General features: G+C 50.1%; 1 long non-coding RNA gene across 1 annotated transcript in view; it reads left to right on the forward strand.

Annotated features, from left to right (window-relative positions):
• Positions 1-1092: 1092 nt before the first annotated feature.
• The window catches only part of LOC310884193, a 29482-nt gene continuing 13978 nt past the window's right edge, over positions 1093-16596 (forward strand). Inside the window, exon 1 of the long non-coding RNA XR_014574070.1 lies at positions 1093-1744. This is a non-coding gene — a long non-coding RNA (uncharacterized lncRNA). The remainder of the gene's footprint in view (positions 1745-16596) is intronic.

Below are 16596 nucleotides of genomic sequence, written 5' to 3' on the forward strand. Positions count from 1 at the left end.
GGTGCTGGGGAAGGAGGTTTCTCTCTTCAGCAGATGTCACTATTTCTTCTGGTTCAGCCTCAGGCAGAGGCCGGCACGGTGCCATCACAGCGGGGCTGTGCTGAGCGTGCCGCGGTCCGGCTGGGATGGAAAACGAGAAGCCTCAGTGCGCTGCGGCCTCACCTCACTGCTGACGAGGCTGGATTTGCTGCTTAGGGAGGCATCAATTGACCTGACAGGGAAACGCACCAAAAGTTCAAGTTTCACCTCAAATCCATCTCTTGTTGCTGTGGGATAGCTCGCGAGACTCAGCTATCCTCAAGTAGGAAAAATGCAGCTTTTTCCCCACCAAAGGCCCTGGTTCCCAGTGCAGTTTCCCCATAATAGTCCTTTGACATAATGCCAACGTAGGCAGATGAACGCGAAAACCATTCCTCTCTGTTTTCCACTGACTGGTTTAATTTTCACTTCCTGCCCACTTATTTCCTCCTAGCGAACCAACCCTTAGTCCTGCAAAGGGGTCAACGATGCTGGCCAGCATTGCCTCCGTGCAGCACACAGGGACATGCCGTGGGGGACGAGGACTCAGGACAGCTCGAGGGGCAGCAGCGTGTGCAGCAGTTACACTTTTTCTCTCCAATTTACAAAAAGTAGGCATTTTGGAGGATACTCAGACTGCTTGATTTTAGCATAATCCCAGAACACCACATACCGCTGCTTTCAACTTACGGGCTGTCACCCCTTTGTGTAACTCAGTCTTTCCGTAAAATAGAGAGGTTTAAATTGTTCTGAAGAAGGCTCTGATCCAGAATTTGCTTTTGTCACCCACTGTGATTACAAGACCCAGAAATGTCAAGACTAATCTCAGTTAACATTTCTTTTCAATACCAGGATTTTAGCTGTCGCAGAGGGGTCCTGTTCCTCACAGAGGCACCAGCAGCACCTTGTCCCTGGTGGGACTCATGTTCTCCCCAGCTGAAGCCTGTTAATCAGCCCTAATTGACTGAGTCTCATCTGCTGGGTATGGGTGGCCCCAGTGGGGCTGTACTTTCTTCTCCTCACTTACAAATAGAGGGTGAGATGAAAGCTTAGTGGCTGGTTTTTTTTTCACTTTTCTTTTTCTTTTTTTTTTTTTTAAAGTTTAAGGAGGGTTTTTTGATGTGAACTTTTTACTTTTTGTATGATTGCCTTGAGACTTTGCCTGTAGTGCTTATTTATTTACTTATTTATAAAGTTTAGGGTCTTTTTTTTTTCCTTGCTCTGAGTGGGTCCTTGTTGACTCTTCTTCAGAGTAGCTATGCATGGTAGGAAACTTAAAAAGCTATTATGGGAATTGTTCTGGGCTCTTAGTAGTGATTCTTTGTGGCAGAAGAAGATCTTGTGAAAAGATGGATGGGTGCAAAATGTTCTTATTTGAGCTGAAGTAGCAACAGAAGGGTCACTCAGCTGAGTGGTGGCAGAACTCAGCTTTGGAGATGACTGGTCTGCCCAGGGGCACCGTGGGCTGCAGTAAGGAGGCTGCAGGACAGTGAGCCTGGGTGCTGCCAAGAAGGAAGAGCATGGGAGCGTGGCACCAGGAGCAGAGCAGGACCCAGCCTTCGTCAACTGAGCAACACGTGTGGCCATGGAGGAGCTGCAGGGGAGGCTGATGGCTCTCCTGTGGAGGACTGCCCTTGCCCCAAGGGACACATGCAGGGGTTGGCTGGAGAGATGCAGCACTGAATTCACCAATGCAGCATCCTGAGTGTGTGGGCTCTCAGAGCAGGTAAGCTGTGCAGGTTTTGCCTGCTTCTTTTGTTCTTGGGGGGGATGAAGTTGCAATGATGGAGTGTAAGCAGACCGCCGGGGTTGGGAACGGGAGGGAGAGGGGGGGCTGTGCCTTCTGAACAGGGCAACTTGCTCCCAGCAATCCTGTCTGCTGCTTACCCCAGGACTCTGGGGAGAGCAGAGCTGCAGTGCAAGAGAAGGATTTTGACTTTCTTCTGTCCTTTTGAGCCTATTTGATTTCTTCTAATACTATTTATTTGTTGTGTCCAGGTCATGTTTGTATAGTCCCCATAATTACAACTTCCTTGTGGTTAACACTTGGATGAGCTTGGTGTAAATAAGCTAATAGTGTTTTTTCTTTTTTTTTTGAGAAGATAGGAGAAAGTAGAGACTTGAGATTTTTTTTTTATGTTTCACGCAGTGTGCAAGGCACAGCCAGGTGGGAACTATGCTGTGTGCCTGAGCTAAGCTGCTCTGCCAGGTACTGCTACCTGTGTTAATCCCTAAGTTTAACTAATCCTGCAACTCTTGGCATGGTTTTTGGAAGCAATTTAGTAACTTGCAGAAACCAGCTGTGCCTCAACTGTTTGTGGCTCAAACTTCAGCTATTCACCATCAAATGGTAATGATTGGAAAACAGCATCGAGGTGGGTAATGTGGCTGTCTGCTTTGACTTCATTGCACCCTGTGGAGCATGGCCTAATACCAAGAGGCTTGTGTGTAATTTGGGGCAGATAAGGGTGCTAACTCAGTAAGACTGTAAGTGCTTGAATTATTGTGTATGTTGTAATATGTGTTATACTATCACAATTGCTCAACTCTGAGATAGCTCATATCATCACTGTTCAACAGCCCTGGTATCGCTGGTTAGAAGTTGTTCAGCATACAATTGTCTTACACTTAATTATATTTTAGTGACTAATATCTCAACTCCTAGTTTTCAGAGCATTATATTAACAACTTGAACTATTTACTGTACAATATAAAAAGGGAGCATTTGGCAATCAATTTAAACTGGGTTTGGCAGACTTTAAATATACATTGAAGCATTTGGCTTCATATGGAAAGAAGATAATGAGGTCAGGTGTTGCAGCTTGTCCTTGCTGCTGTGGGGTGCCTGTGATGCCAGGGATGGTTCCTGTAGTGTGATACCACTAGGAGCTCAGGCAGGGTGTTGGGAAGAGACTTTTGGTCAAAAAGAACATTTCTGAGGCAGGTTTCTGGGCTAAAGGACTGGACAGGGGAGGTGTAAGGACAAGGTTTTAAAGAAAAAATGTGTTGAGAACTGAACTTTGGGGATTAAGTGGTTAATACTTCTGCGTAACCAGTGTGTGTGCTGCGGTTCACTGGCTGCTACTGCTGCCTTCTGATGGCTGAGGAATGGAGGATCTTAAATTTCACTTTCTCCCTTCTGATAAATTTGCAGTAGGAATTGTCTTGGTGCGACCATCTGTAGGCTGCGGCTCCATTGATGGGGCTCTGCAACAGGAAAACTGATCATAGTATTGCTATGCGGTCTGTGGTACGCAGTGAGCTAGCGAAGGTCCCAGGTAATGACCTGAATCTAGGCTTTCAGTAATCACTGTATGAATTTCGAGAGCTGCTGTCTGCTAGTTCTCTAAGCATGTTTGAAATCACTTACTGAAACCTGTGCATTGCTAATTACATGTGAAAAGCCAGGCAACCATGGACCAAATCCAGACAGATTGATTAAAATAACCAGAGTTTGTCTGTCTTCAGTGGTGCACTGCACTAGGCTGGGGGAAGTGCTGAATTATTTCCATCTGGAAAGGATGGCTGAAGCTTTTCTTGTTTCCCCAATTTGCTTTGGCATCCTGCAGGTCACTCGAGCAGACTGACATCGAACACTGGGCTGCCTGCCTTGGGGTACAGGAGCCTTCCTGTTCAGAGTTCAAGGCTCTAGGTCACGCTTCTTGCTCAAGTTTCATAACTTCCTTCTGAGGTGTTTGCACTCACCTGGTACTTTGAAATGTCTTCCCTGGGCTTTGGTCTGGAGAAGCACTCAAAAGCCTGCTGCTTGTTGCGGGGCTTTCCATGGGAGGAGCTGCCTGGTGGGAACCTGCCTCGGAGTCGGAGACCAGAGACTGAGTCAGGACTCCCAGCAGGTCTTTGGACTGGGTAAGGCAAGGAACTGGGAGACAAGGGTCTGCTCTGCAGTGTTGTCTTAGCTTGTGAAGCTCGAGGCTCTTCCTTACCTGTTCCGGGCATCCCAGGCTTTAAATCAAATGGGATGACCAACCTGTGCTGTGCTGCTTGTAGTTACAGGCTCAGCCTTACGATGAGGCTCGGAGCAGTGGGTGTGAAGGTGCTAAGGAAGGGTGCTGCTATCAGTGCACCCTGAGACCACTCAGCTCTCTTCTGTGCTGCTGCCTGTGTTTCCAAGGAGGTTTTTGCATTGATTAGTTGGAGCACTAACAAAGCGTGCTCATCTGGGCTCTTGAGTTTTATTAATGTGCAACATCAAGAGGTTGGGATAATGAAGATATTTTAACAGCTCCTACAAATAAATCAGCCCCATGAACACAGAAGTTCATCTACACCTTGATGTCTGGTGGAGATGGCCTCAATTATAGCACTGCGGTATGTTGATTTGCTCTGTTGGCAAGGCTGAAAAGGATAGTGCTCCTTTCTTTGCTTGTGGGAAAGCCAGCATGGTGCTGGGGTGGCAAGGGGTGAGTCTCCAGCCAGCAGCGGGCATGACACATACTGTGGAGTGGGAAGCAATGTTGGTTGGGATTGTTTTGGACTTGGATAACTGGGATGCGTTTCTGAAAGCTGGCCCATTGTGGCTGGCAAAGCACTACTGAGGTGGGTTGGAGAGCCTACCATGCTCTGCTCTCAGGAGGGCGGTGCCGTGAGGCTTCATGTCACAGTTTTCAGATTAATAAGCATTTTTGCCTCACTGGTTGCTCTGCCTGATGCCTCCCTTCCTGTCAGCCTGTTTCTGTGCTGCCGCCTGCTGTTGGGTTACGAGCTCTTGCTCCTGAGCATCTCTTGAGCCCTGCGAGGGGCTGGCAGCAATATGACGCTTGCAGCCCCCTCGAGGTCCCCTTTGGGCTCCCTCCTCCTGGTCTGTTGTGGTTTAACCCGGCTGGCAGCTAAACACCACACAGCCGTTCGCTCACCCTCCCCCCTCCCTCTCTGGGATGGGGGAGAGAAACGGGAAAGTGAAGCCTGTGAGTTGAGATAAAGACAGTTTATTAAGACAGGAAAATAATAATAACAATAATAATAATAATAGTGATAATGGTAATAGTATTAACAATAATAATGTGTAAGAAAACAAGTGATGCACAATGCAATTGCTCACCACCCGCTGACCGACGCCCAGCCTATTCCCGAGCAGCCGGCCCCCCCACCCCGGCCAGCCACCCCTATATATTGTTTGGCATGACGTCAGATGGTATGGAATACCCCTTTGGCCAGTTTGGGTCAGCTGTCCTGGGTCTGTCCCCTCCCAGCTCCTGCTGCACCCCCAGCCTGCTCGCTGGCAGGACAGAGCGAGAAGCCGAAAAGTCCTTGGCCTGGTGTAAACACTGCTCTGCAACAATTAAAACATCAGCATGTTATCAGCGCTCTTCTCATCCTAATCCAAAACATAGCACCCTACCAGCTACTATGAGCTACTTAACTCTGTCCTAACTGGAACCAGGACATGGTCGTAGGTCTTTGGAATTGGAGCTAGGAGCCTGGGCGGTGCTGCTGGGATACCCTGAGCATCCCACAGAGGCTACTTGATCCAAGTTGTCCCACTTCTTGTGGGTCCCCTGGGGACCTTCAACAGATGTCAGTCTGCAGCTGGCTTCTTGCCACCCTCGCACAGGACTGACCTTGACCTAAGGCTGTTTCCTGAGCACGTAGTGGTTCTTGTGTTCAAAGTTGATCAGAGCTTTCAGAGCCCACATCAAGGGCACTTTGTGACTGTTTCGAACTTTTAATCAGAACTTTGTGTACACGGTACCTTATGTGATTGGATTCCATTTGGACTAAAGGCAGGTTTACAGAAGTAGTACACTTCGACACTGAAAGTGCCCTGTAAGTGGAAAAAACGTTCAGTGCCTAAGGGCTGTTATTTTGCTGCCTGTCATGTATGGGGTTGGGGCCACCGTGTCAAGCCAGTTACCTGCTTTTTACTCTTTGACAAAGCTTTATGCTGCAAGATAAAGTAATTTTCACTTTGTTCAACAAGGGTGTCTTGGTCACCTACAAATATATTGGCAGCAGACATGAGCTCTTGCTGGAGGTGTTGCAGGGTCCACCTCTGTGTGCAGTAGCCCTGGGGCATCCAGATGGGTACTGCAAGCAGCAGGTCCTGCCGTGTGTGCAAGGACTGTCCCATGAGTCTCTTTCAAATAACCAAGCTGCTCCCCACACCCATGAAGCTGCTGTAAAATAAGGTGAGAGCCTGCTCCTGTGCTGAGGACAGCTGTGTGCTTGTCTGAGAGTGGGGATGGCTTGGGGGAGCTCCTGGCTGCTTTTGGCTGGTTTGCAGCCTGATAGCTGCTGCTGGTCATCCTGGTGGCATGGGGCTTCACAAGAGCAGTTGGCAGGTGCCTCTGATCTGGAGCTGGGAGAGCAGCACTTGTTCCCCAATGGTTATTGCAACCACCAAGCCTCGTGAGAGGTGCTTCAGCTTCCCTCAAGCAGCGGAGCTGTAGCTGTAATATGTCTTACAGAAAGAAAGAGTATCTATATATTTCTTTAACCAGTGTGAAGGGTTCGGTGTGCATCATCAGCAATGGGTGATAGCAGACACAATGGGAATGAGCCCTCTGCAGCCTCCTTTGATCCTGGAGTGGCTTCTCAGCTCCTGCGCCAGCTGCTCCTTGGCTCGTGTATTGCTGTGCATCAGGAAGCACTGCTTAGTGTTAGCACAAGGACCATGTCCCTCTGCTAGTCCCCGGACACCTGGGTCGTGTTCTGCCTCACATATAGCTTCTGAGTAGTTCACATCAGAGTGCAACTAAGTTAAATTAACACCATTTAATCCCATTTATTTTAGTTGAGAGCTCTGAGGACTGGCACTATAAATGCCCACCTGTGAGGCTTTAGAAGCTAAAAGATGTTCTTGCCCTGAACTTTGGGGGACAGGATGGGAGGTAATCTTTGTACATAGTACTCAGTCTCGGAAATGAGAGCAGTGCTGCTGGCGTGAATGGAAATGTTTCTTCCTCCTAAAAGCTTAATTTTCCTTCTTTTAGGGGGTTCAAACTGTTCCTGAAGTCTGGGAGTAGCTGTAGCCGTGGGGAGATTTCTGCAAGAAGCTGTTCCAGCAGAAATGGCTGTGCAGCATCAACTTGAGCCAAATGTAACTTTATCTTAATATGCAGAGAAACTATTTTTCCTCAGTGTGCTCCTAAAATGAGATTCCATCTCTGCCTGTCCCTGAGCAGACTCTGCAATACCTGCTAGCACGCTGCCCTGCGTGCAGGGAACAGCATCGGGAGGGAGCGCGTTCTGTTGGGAGCCATCTGCGATGCGGGTTAGCGGTAATCCCTGCAGCCTAGCTGAGCACAGCGGGGTCTGTGTGGGAACAGGCGAGGTTAAAGCCCTCTGATTATACCTGTGCTTCCAGAGGTAATGCTGGATATAGAAACCCTTCTGTTGGTGGTGTGTGGTGCTGTAACAGGATGCCTGCAGCGAGCTGATGCTACTGTGTGCAGCGCTACTGTCAAATAGGTGCAGTGTGGTGCCTGCAAGGGGGTGGCAGCGTGTGGGGTGGGGATGGTTGTCTTGCTGCTCTCAGCTCCCAGGTGGGCAGGAGGAATGGCTACAGGCTGGGGGCGAGGGCAGGAGGTGATTTCTTCCTGCTTTGGGCAGGGGCAAGGCCAGAGATGCTAAATTCACCCACACGGATTTAGTATTGGGGCTTTAAAAGGATATTGAAAACTTGGAAGGCATTAGGAGGAAATGCCACGCAGGGAGGGAATGTGAGAACCCAGTCTGTTCAGTCCTTATCAAACGAAGGGCCGGGTGACTTAATTACACTGTAAGTACTTTCCCAGATAGCAAAAAGTACTTTAATCTTGGGGGGGGAAAAAAGCACAATGAAAGCCTGTCTGATGGATATAATCAGACCAATACAAGCTAGAAAATACTGTGTGGTCTGCTAATGGCTTCCACCCCAAAGGGGAAACTGTCTCTTGATGGAATAGCACGAATTGGCTGGACTTGCCTTATGCCTTAACCAACCAAGTGCTCGTTTGTCTGACGAGGTGATACTCATTAGGGCAGTCAGATGAGAAGAGGCATTTCCTACCCCAGGATGTGGGGAATGGGTTCCCTTGTTGGCACTGTGGGGCTGCAGGGCCCAAGTTCTGGGGCTGCTGCTCCCCGGGATGTCTGTCTGTCCTCCTGCTGCTGGCTGGGGTGTGCTGGGGGTGAGGCCTCAGCCTCCGTGGTCTCTGGTGTCTGGAGGCCATTCGATGAGCCAGCCGCAGACCTAGTGCTGAGCTTGTTGAAAGCAGTGGGTCGAAAGCAGCCTGTGCCTTGTACACGAGCAGAGAATTACTTCTGTTGGCTCCACTCTTGCACTTTTATCACTGCTGGCATTAAAAGGGCATTTTATCCAGATTATTCATGCACTGCTAATAACTCCGGAGTGTTCTACGCTAGATTCTGCTTTCAGTTGCACCCAGCACTTCAGTTGCACCGAAGCCAAGGGAGTTGTACCAACAGATCTGGGGAAAGTCAGAATTGGATATTAGATCAGTTTGCATCCATTTCCAAAGCATGTCTACAGAACAGGAACAGCACGAACCCTGATGCTGGCATAATTCCATTTAAATGACATGTCTGCAGATGGAAAAGCTGCCAGTGGGTTTGTCTGGTAGAGCAGACAGAGATGGAGCGCTGGGCTTAAAGACCTGATAAAAAAGTTGTTCTCTCTTAGGAAATGGAGGTGATAGGTGTGTGGGTCAAGTGGATCTCCTGCCGCAAGCTTCAGGAGACAGCGGGGCTCTGAGGGAGGATATGGTGAGCGAGGTAACAGCCACCTAAAGTTCTGCTCCCTCTGCTTGCCCTAAAGCTGGGGGGACACCAGGTCTGAGCCCATAGGCAGGGGTGCAGATGGGGTGATGGGCTGTGGCCTCGTTCAGCGATGGGAAGCCTTCAGGGAGGCATAGCTCTTGAGGCCCATTTGCGAGGAAATGGAGTGGCTGTCTCTGGCACTGGCAGGGTGACCTGCAAACAGCCCCGCGGGGCTGCAGGCAGCTCGTTTCTCCTCTCAGCTCTCTGCATGGCTCCAGAAATCTGATCATGCCTTGGAGGAAGGATCCTCGTTTAATTAAGTTGTGTGTGATGGGAGGTAACTTTGAATGATTTCCTTTGGTAGCTGCTCTTGCTTGGGGAATGGTTTGCCTTGTTCTTAATGAAACCTCTCCCTTCTGCTGTGCATGGAAAACTTTCGGTCTTCATTAGTCTCCAGACAGACCTTCCCGAGATGCCCTTGCTTCGTAGGGGCACCAAAGGTCACCGTTTGCTTTTAATGGAGAACTAAAAGTAGCAACAAGATATCCAGCTCCCAGGCAAGCAAGTAAATAAACTGGATGTCTCAGCCCAGAGGCTGAATGCTTCCTCAGGGTGAATGCAGACAGTTTGGGAGATGCTGGGCGCCCAGGGGCAGGATTGCAGGACTGGGTCTCGTCGTGCGTTCAGCACCCAGTGGTGCTGGGTGTAGCAGAGCTGCAGCTTTACAGTGGCACAAATAAGACGTGTCCAGTCAGCCCAATCCTACAGGTCACAACTTACATATAACTGAAAAACTAAATGTACCTAGCATGTCTACAGCATGCAGTGTTATAGAACAGGGGGGCCGGGACCAAGTCACGGGTGGCGGATACCAAAGGCTCTGCTGTTGTGGGATGAGACAGGAGCTGCCCTGGGCAGTCCCCCCAGTCCCCAGGGTGATGGGCCCATCTGTGCAACAAGATGGCAATAAGGAGCAAGTGCTACAGATGCTTGTGTTGACTTTGGGTGTAGAGCAGGGAAAGCTCTTCTCTTCTGTCACTAATTCTCCAGCCTAACTTCTTTCTCCATTCAAACTGGGTTTCCCAGCAGCTTTCTGCTAAATCCCAGGTGGGTTTCATAACTGGCCCCGTTTCCCTGGGGCCTCAGCAAAAGCAAAGCAGCTTTTGTCATCTCATTCCTCCTGAAACTTTTATTTCCTGATGAAGAATAAAACTTTTTTTTCTGCTGCCTTTGGTTCTTCCAGGCCTGGCTTGTGGGGTTCTCCAGGGGCTGATGGGAGGTGGGAGCCATCTCAGCCTTTGGCTGTGTGACTGCTCAGTTAATCTGAGCTCATGCTGTGCTGCTAATTTCTGATGATGTAGTTAATTAGGAGTCACAAATACTGACTTGGGCTTTCTATATTTATTTTAGTGTTGGGAAGTAGCTGGGGCAGCAGCTGAGGCTCCTATTGCCTTGTTGGAAAAGGGCCCTTTGGGTTAAGGGCAAGTTGAACCCCGTCTTCATCCTGCAGGGCCCTGTTGTGTTTCTGTGCCTGTGAACCTGCTGTGAGACAGCTGCGGGTCTGTGCTGCCTCCGCCTGCCAGCCAGGTCTGCCTTGTGTCCGGGGCTGGCAGCGTTGGCATCGGACAGGTCTCACCCTACTGCAGTTCTGCTGAACACCAGGAGCGGGTTCCAGTGGTGGAAGGCGGATCCTGTGTGCCAGGATGGGACACGATAATGGGGGGCTGCAGGCAGCTGTGCTGGACAAATACGTGTTTTTTTGCTTGATTTGTCTGATGTAGGCATGGTCTCAGCCCCATGAGTGATGCCCTCCTTGCCCTGGGGATGCCAAGTGCTCCCAGTTTTCCCCGGCATTTTACCACTTGCTGTGACTGAGCACAAGAGCGCCTTGCACACATCCTTGGGTAAGAGCATCTCATCTCGGGAGCCTGAGGGCTCCTTGCTCCACATAAATTGGCAGCATCGGCCCTTGTTGCTGAGCAACCCGTGGGCAGCCAGTGGCAAAGGAGGTGGCTGGAAATTAGAGGATCCACGTCCCCTGCTGAACAGGACGATGCTGTAATCAAGGTCCTGGCCCTGGATGCAGATTGCAGCCTGGTTCAGCCGCCGCTTTTAATGTGAGCCCTCGATAAGTGTTTATAATCCTGTAGTGCTCACAGCTTCCATCAAATGCTGCTTGCATTTGTTCCTAGTGCTTTGATCAGGGTAATAAACCCCAGCTCCGTCGGCAAATTGAGCTTCACTTAGGGAAGGCTTTGAGTGCAGTTAGTGTTGGTGGTACACGTTGCTCTGCTGTCTCCTGGCTCCCTCCAGCTCCCCAGGGCTGTGCCACCTTTCCTTGGCTGGCCTCAGCAGTGCCACTTGCCTGCTTTGGGGTCATCCCCAAGGAGGTGAGAGGTTTTTCCTCTGCCTCTTGGGCTCTCTGAGCCAGCAGTGCTGATGCCACACTGGTAGCGAGCACTTGGGCTGGTATTGTGCAGGACAGAGGACACCTGGGTGTCCCCAAGGTGGGCTGTGAGGGTGACAAATCATCCTCCAAGTCCTGAGGCCCGTTACAGGAAAAATGACTTAACCTCACCTGGTGAAGTTCATCCTGGGTTAGAGGACAGAGTGTGCTGAGGGCTGCTGTTCAAAAGCAGTTTCTACTCTTGGATGCCATGCAGCCCTGTGCTGAGCCACTTCAAAATTGAAGTCAAAAGTCCCAAAAAGAGCTGAACCCAGCACCCATCACTGAGTAGTGAGGCTGCAGCCAGCCAAAAGAAGGCAAACAAAGCTTCTGCGCGGGCTGTGAGGGTCCCACTAAGGACAGATGTCCTTGTCTCTGGGTGTCCTGACAGAAGGGTGCTGCCTAGGACAGCCAGCGGGGGAAAGTGCATTGGGTGTCACTGTTCATGAGAAAAATCAGCTGTTCCCCAGCCAAGAATGGGACTTGACCGGGGACTGCCTTGCCTGTGCTCTCCAGGGGTGCAGATTCCACCCCAGACCTGGAATTGGCACCTTGGTGGGGTTTGTGTCCAGAGGATGCTGAAAGGGAAGAGCTGCTGTGAGGGAGCAGTTCTGCAGGGCTGGGAAATGTGATGCTCCTGAAATCCTGGTGTGTGACACCCAGCAAGCAGTCATCTGCTGCAGGCTCGGTGCCTACTGAAGGTTAATCCACTTGAGATCGATCTGCACGGCTTCTCACCATCCTGCCTGGTGTCCCAGCTCCCAGATGTGCCATCCCAGGGCTGCCTGTGTGGGATTTCAGCAGCCTCCTTCATGTATGGGTCCCTGAAAATCCTGCATTGGCTTTGCATGCTGCTTCTGAAGGCTAATTTACACGGTACAAAACATTTTGATCTGTTCTTGTTCGGTTGCTGCTTCCACCCCTGACCTGCCTTGCACTGACTTTCTGCTGGCAGGAGCCTCCAGTTCCACAGCAGCTGCCATTAGGGGACACCTCATTACTAACATCTACATGCCTGATGTACAACCTCGTAATTACTGTGCAATTTCACACCTAGGTGATGTACTGCAAGCTCATCCAGCCAGATAATATAATAATTAATCTGCAAATGAAGCTTGCTTTTAAATTAATCCATGTGTTATAGCAGCGTGATGGGTAACTGCTCACTCAGAGTGAGTTGGGTGTCGCTTGTTCCTCCCCTCCAACTAAACCATGGTGGCTTTAATGCTGCTTTTGACCCATCGTGCCAAAGCAAAGATCTTCTTTGGGCAGTGAGAGCGAAGGATGAAGTGGTGCGGGTTACTGGAAGCTCTTTGATGGGAGCCTGCTGCTGTGCACGCTCTGCTCAGCTCCTCAGCCACTTTTTTTCCAGCTCTTGCCTGCACCAGGATCTGTTTGGGTGCCCAGGTAGTTTTGCTGGCTGCTGTGGTGGTGATTGCAGCTGCTGAGTTTGTCCAAGCTTTTTGAGGGATTGTACATGGGAAGGGCTAACAGAGTCTGTGTTTGGGGCACTTGGCACGGGGAGAAGGGTTGGGCTGTGGAGGAAGGGGGAAAGGGATTTGGGGATGGTTTCAGGCAGTGCTTGGGGCCTTTCGGACATGACGTGGTGGTCCTGGATGGGAGCAGGCTGTGCTGGGCTCTGCATGTGGAATGGTCATGAGAAAAGATGAAAGGGTGGTGTGGAACTTCCCTCGTGTCTTCTGGTGACAGATGTGGGGGGAGGCTCTGTATATCCCTGTTTCTGAAAGGAGCAGCTGGGTGCAGACTGTCAGTAAATGCTCTCAGCTGTGCCTGGGATCCTGATGTTGGCAACTGCCAATGACCTGCTGATTCCTCTGTATTTCCCTGTGTCAGAAGTGCTTGTTAGGACTAAGCACAGTTCTGTGGTCAGCACATGGTCGTGGTAAAATGAGCTAAAAGGATGTCCTGTGCTTCCTGCCCTCTGGTTTGTGTTCTGCTGCTTCACAACAGTTGGCACCATGGACCGACTGTCTTCTGAGTAGGCTGGTTACTCCTAATCCTTTGCTGTGTCTGACTTGAAATAGTTTGAAAATAAGGGAAAGATCTGCTTTAGTTTGTGTGCAGCTTCCACAGAGCTCATGTCCCCCATCAGCTAGGTCAGAGTCAAGAGGTCTCGCATGAGCAGCGCTTGGTATGGGTACTTCAGAAAATACTAAATGCCTTTTTGTTTCTCTGCAGCTTTTAAGGCTTTGGGAGGAAACATGGGTTCATGTCTTTAGGAGGACCTCTTTAGGAGGTTAAAAGCTTCAGGGAACTGTGTGCTGTCAGCAGTCAGTTCAATGCTTCTGCAAAGCCAGAATTTGTGTATTTCACTGCAATATCAGATTGGTCTAAATTTTAAACCCTTCCTACCTTTTTCTGTTTGGTTTCCCCTTAAGTGAACCCTTTCAGAGATGCTTGTTAGTTCATCTCCATTTGAACCGGGTCCCAGGAGTGCTGGGTGTCTGTAATGCTAAACACCACTGTGTGGGTTATCTCCCTCTGTCAGTCCCTTGCATTGTGGCTCTTTTTGCCCTTCCTCCTGCAGCTGGGAGCCCAGGTCCCACTCATTCATTCATTAATCCCTTTCATTCTGTGCTCGTTTGTTCCTATCCTCTGCAGCATGGGGAGAAAATTGCAGTCCTGAGAACAAATAAGAATTCTTCTCATCTTTGGAAATAAAAGCTAGTCCATTTAAATCATTTGTTCTCTTTGAGATTTGCCTGTGTGCAGATGAGAAGGAGGCCTCCTATAATGGAGTCTGAGTCTGAGTGCTGAGCAAGGACAATAGGGGGGACCCATCCCTACTGCTTTTGTGTTGCTCCCTGCCCCTGTGAAGGGGATCAGATGAAATTTCCAGGGCAGATGGATCAGCTTTAATGATGCACCCCTGTGCTGCTCAGCAAATGTGATTAAAGAGAAGAGGTTCACTGAAGGCTGTGAAGCGATGCTGTGGCTCCTGCCATGCAGCACGTCCACCACTGCCGTGTTTCTTCCCCTTGTGCCCTGGGGGTGTGCTGGGATGTGGGTCCGTGCAGTCACAGATTTGCCTGCTGGGACAATGACCCTTTTCCTGGCTCTGTGTGCAAGGAGAGCCCTGGCAGCTCTGGAGGGGACGAGGTATAAGCCCAAGTGTGTGCTCCCTTCTGATGGCCATCTGACCTCTCTGGGGGTGACATCTCCCTCAGCTTGTGCCAGCTGAGCCCTTTGCTTAAGTTTGCCTTATTCTGGGAAATAAGTACTGACGAGCTTTGCTGCACGAGCGGTTTAACTCTGAACTAACAAGAGACACTGGAGCTTGCCCTGCCTGGCTTCCTGTGCTCAGCCAGGCTGGGGCAAAGGGTGTCTGCAGGGAATGGGCTGTGCTGAGCTGGGCGAGCTGCAGGCGTGGGGTGGCTCTTAGCCCAGCTCCTCTCTGTGGTGTGGATGTGGCTACCTGGGGGGGGATAAGGGATGTGGTGGGAGGAGGCTTTGGGAACTTGCTTTATTGCACACGGGTGAGTGGTGGCTGATCTTGTTCCCCTGCAAGGGCACAGCAGAGACCCATGGTTGGAATCACTGCTCCCAGGATGAATGTGAACAAGCTGCTTAGCTTCTGTAATTCATTAAGTGATCCTTTGAATGCAAGTTTCCCACTTTGCAGAGGTGTTGATTGTCAGGTGTTTGAGATGCTTTGGAAGTGTCTGCTGCCTTCTGAAGTGTCCCTCTTTAAAGCTCAGCAGATCCTTGGATGTCTTGTCCCTGTTTAATGCACGGTACTTCTCTAGCTCGAGCACTCAGCTATGTTTAATGTCATGAAACTTGTGGGAGTAATGAACTCTGGGAACTGCTTATCTGTAGTTAAAGTATTTGGAAATAAGTGTTTTTGTCCTGGAAACCAAGTGATATCTTGCACTTAGCAAACAAAAATAAGCATGTCATCTCAGATGTCATGTGCTCACAAAACTGCTTGAACAACCTTCAAAGCAGAAGTTTACTGTATAACTGACAGGGTTTAGTTAATACTGCTTTTTGGAGGGCAATATAGGGACTGAATTCTTGCAAAGTAAGAATAAGTCTTTGCTTTGGTTTTGATTTGGGTGAGCCCTTTCATTCCATCTCACCCAAGTGAAGTTGTGCTGCCACTTCTGGGGGAAGTAGCTTACCGATAGGATAAAGCAGACTGTTACCTGGCACTTGCACTCCTTCGCTGCCTCTGTCATTGCTTTTGTCCCTGGTGTGCTTGGGAAACTGAAGAAGCTCACCTACCAGCTCAAGAGAGGTTTGTCTGCTGTGGTGCTGGAGAGCAAAGACCTCTGGAAACCTGTCCTGTGCTGCTGCCTGACAGCATGCTCGTGCCTGGGGCTCACCACTGCATGGGGACGGGGTTGCCAGAGTCCCTGAGAAAATGAGTGGGGCTTTTGAGAGCTGTTTGCTTACGGTGCTGTTGGGGAAACTCAGCCTTGCCTCTCCCTTGTCCCAGATCTCTTCCTTTCACTACCCTAATTCTCCAGAGGCAAAAGCATCAGTGTCCATCTTGAGCTGACCAGGTAAATCGAGCTGTTGCCAGTGGCCGTCGCCCATCTCACAGCCAGGAGCCAGGATCCTTCCTGCAGGATGCAGCGCATGGACCTGGGCTGTCCGTGGTGGTAAAGAGTGTCTCAAGTTGTGTGCTGCTGGGGGGCTAAAGCTCACCTGGGGCCTGGCTGCTGTGTGTCATTCCCCTGCCTGTGCTTTGTGTCCCAGTGCCCTGCTCCTTGCTATGGTTAGAGGCAACCGCGCAGCCCCGTGCTCTGCTGCGGCTGGTAAATCAGCCACTAAAGCAGCATTTCCACTTCTTGTTTAAAAACACTGCCTGCACTAAAAATATCTCTGCCCATGCAACCCAGACTCCCAATGGAGGAGTTGTTGGGCAGCCTGGCTTGGCTTGCAAGGGTGCTGAGCAGGCTGCTTAGCATGACAATAGAGCCCTTTCATTGTTCATATGCAACAAGTGCAGGGTGGGTGTGATGAAGAGGCTGCTTTGTGATTCACAGCTGAGTCACAGGTGCTCTGACTGGAGGTGTCCCCACCTTAGAGCAAGGGGAGATGACTGAACTGAGGCCTAAATCCTAAATCTAGCCCCTGGGAGGTCAGAGGTGTCCTTCCACAAACACCTTGGTGGGTAATCACTGCTGCAAGAGGTCTGGCCTCCTCCTTTTGCAGCTGCCCTGCAAACAGAGCCCAGGTTGGGTTCAGTGTGTTCCGATTAACCCCAAAATGTGAACCATGTGAAAAGTAGTGCTGCTGCCCCATCTGTAGTGTGGGATGACCTGGCCCTGCTCAGATGTGGAGGATTTTCTGGTTTTGCAGCTCTTTGAGGATAAAGGACATGAGTTGAGCCTTAATTGTGGCTTTAAATGAATTTAAATCTCTTGAAAAGGCTGCAGGTAAAA

The sequence above is a fragment of the Anser anser genome (genome assembly GCF_964211835.1).
Source record: "Anser anser genome assembly, chromosome: 19".
In the NCBI taxonomy this organism is placed as follows: domain Eukaryota; kingdom Metazoa; phylum Chordata; class Aves; order Anseriformes; family Anatidae; genus Anser; species Anser anser.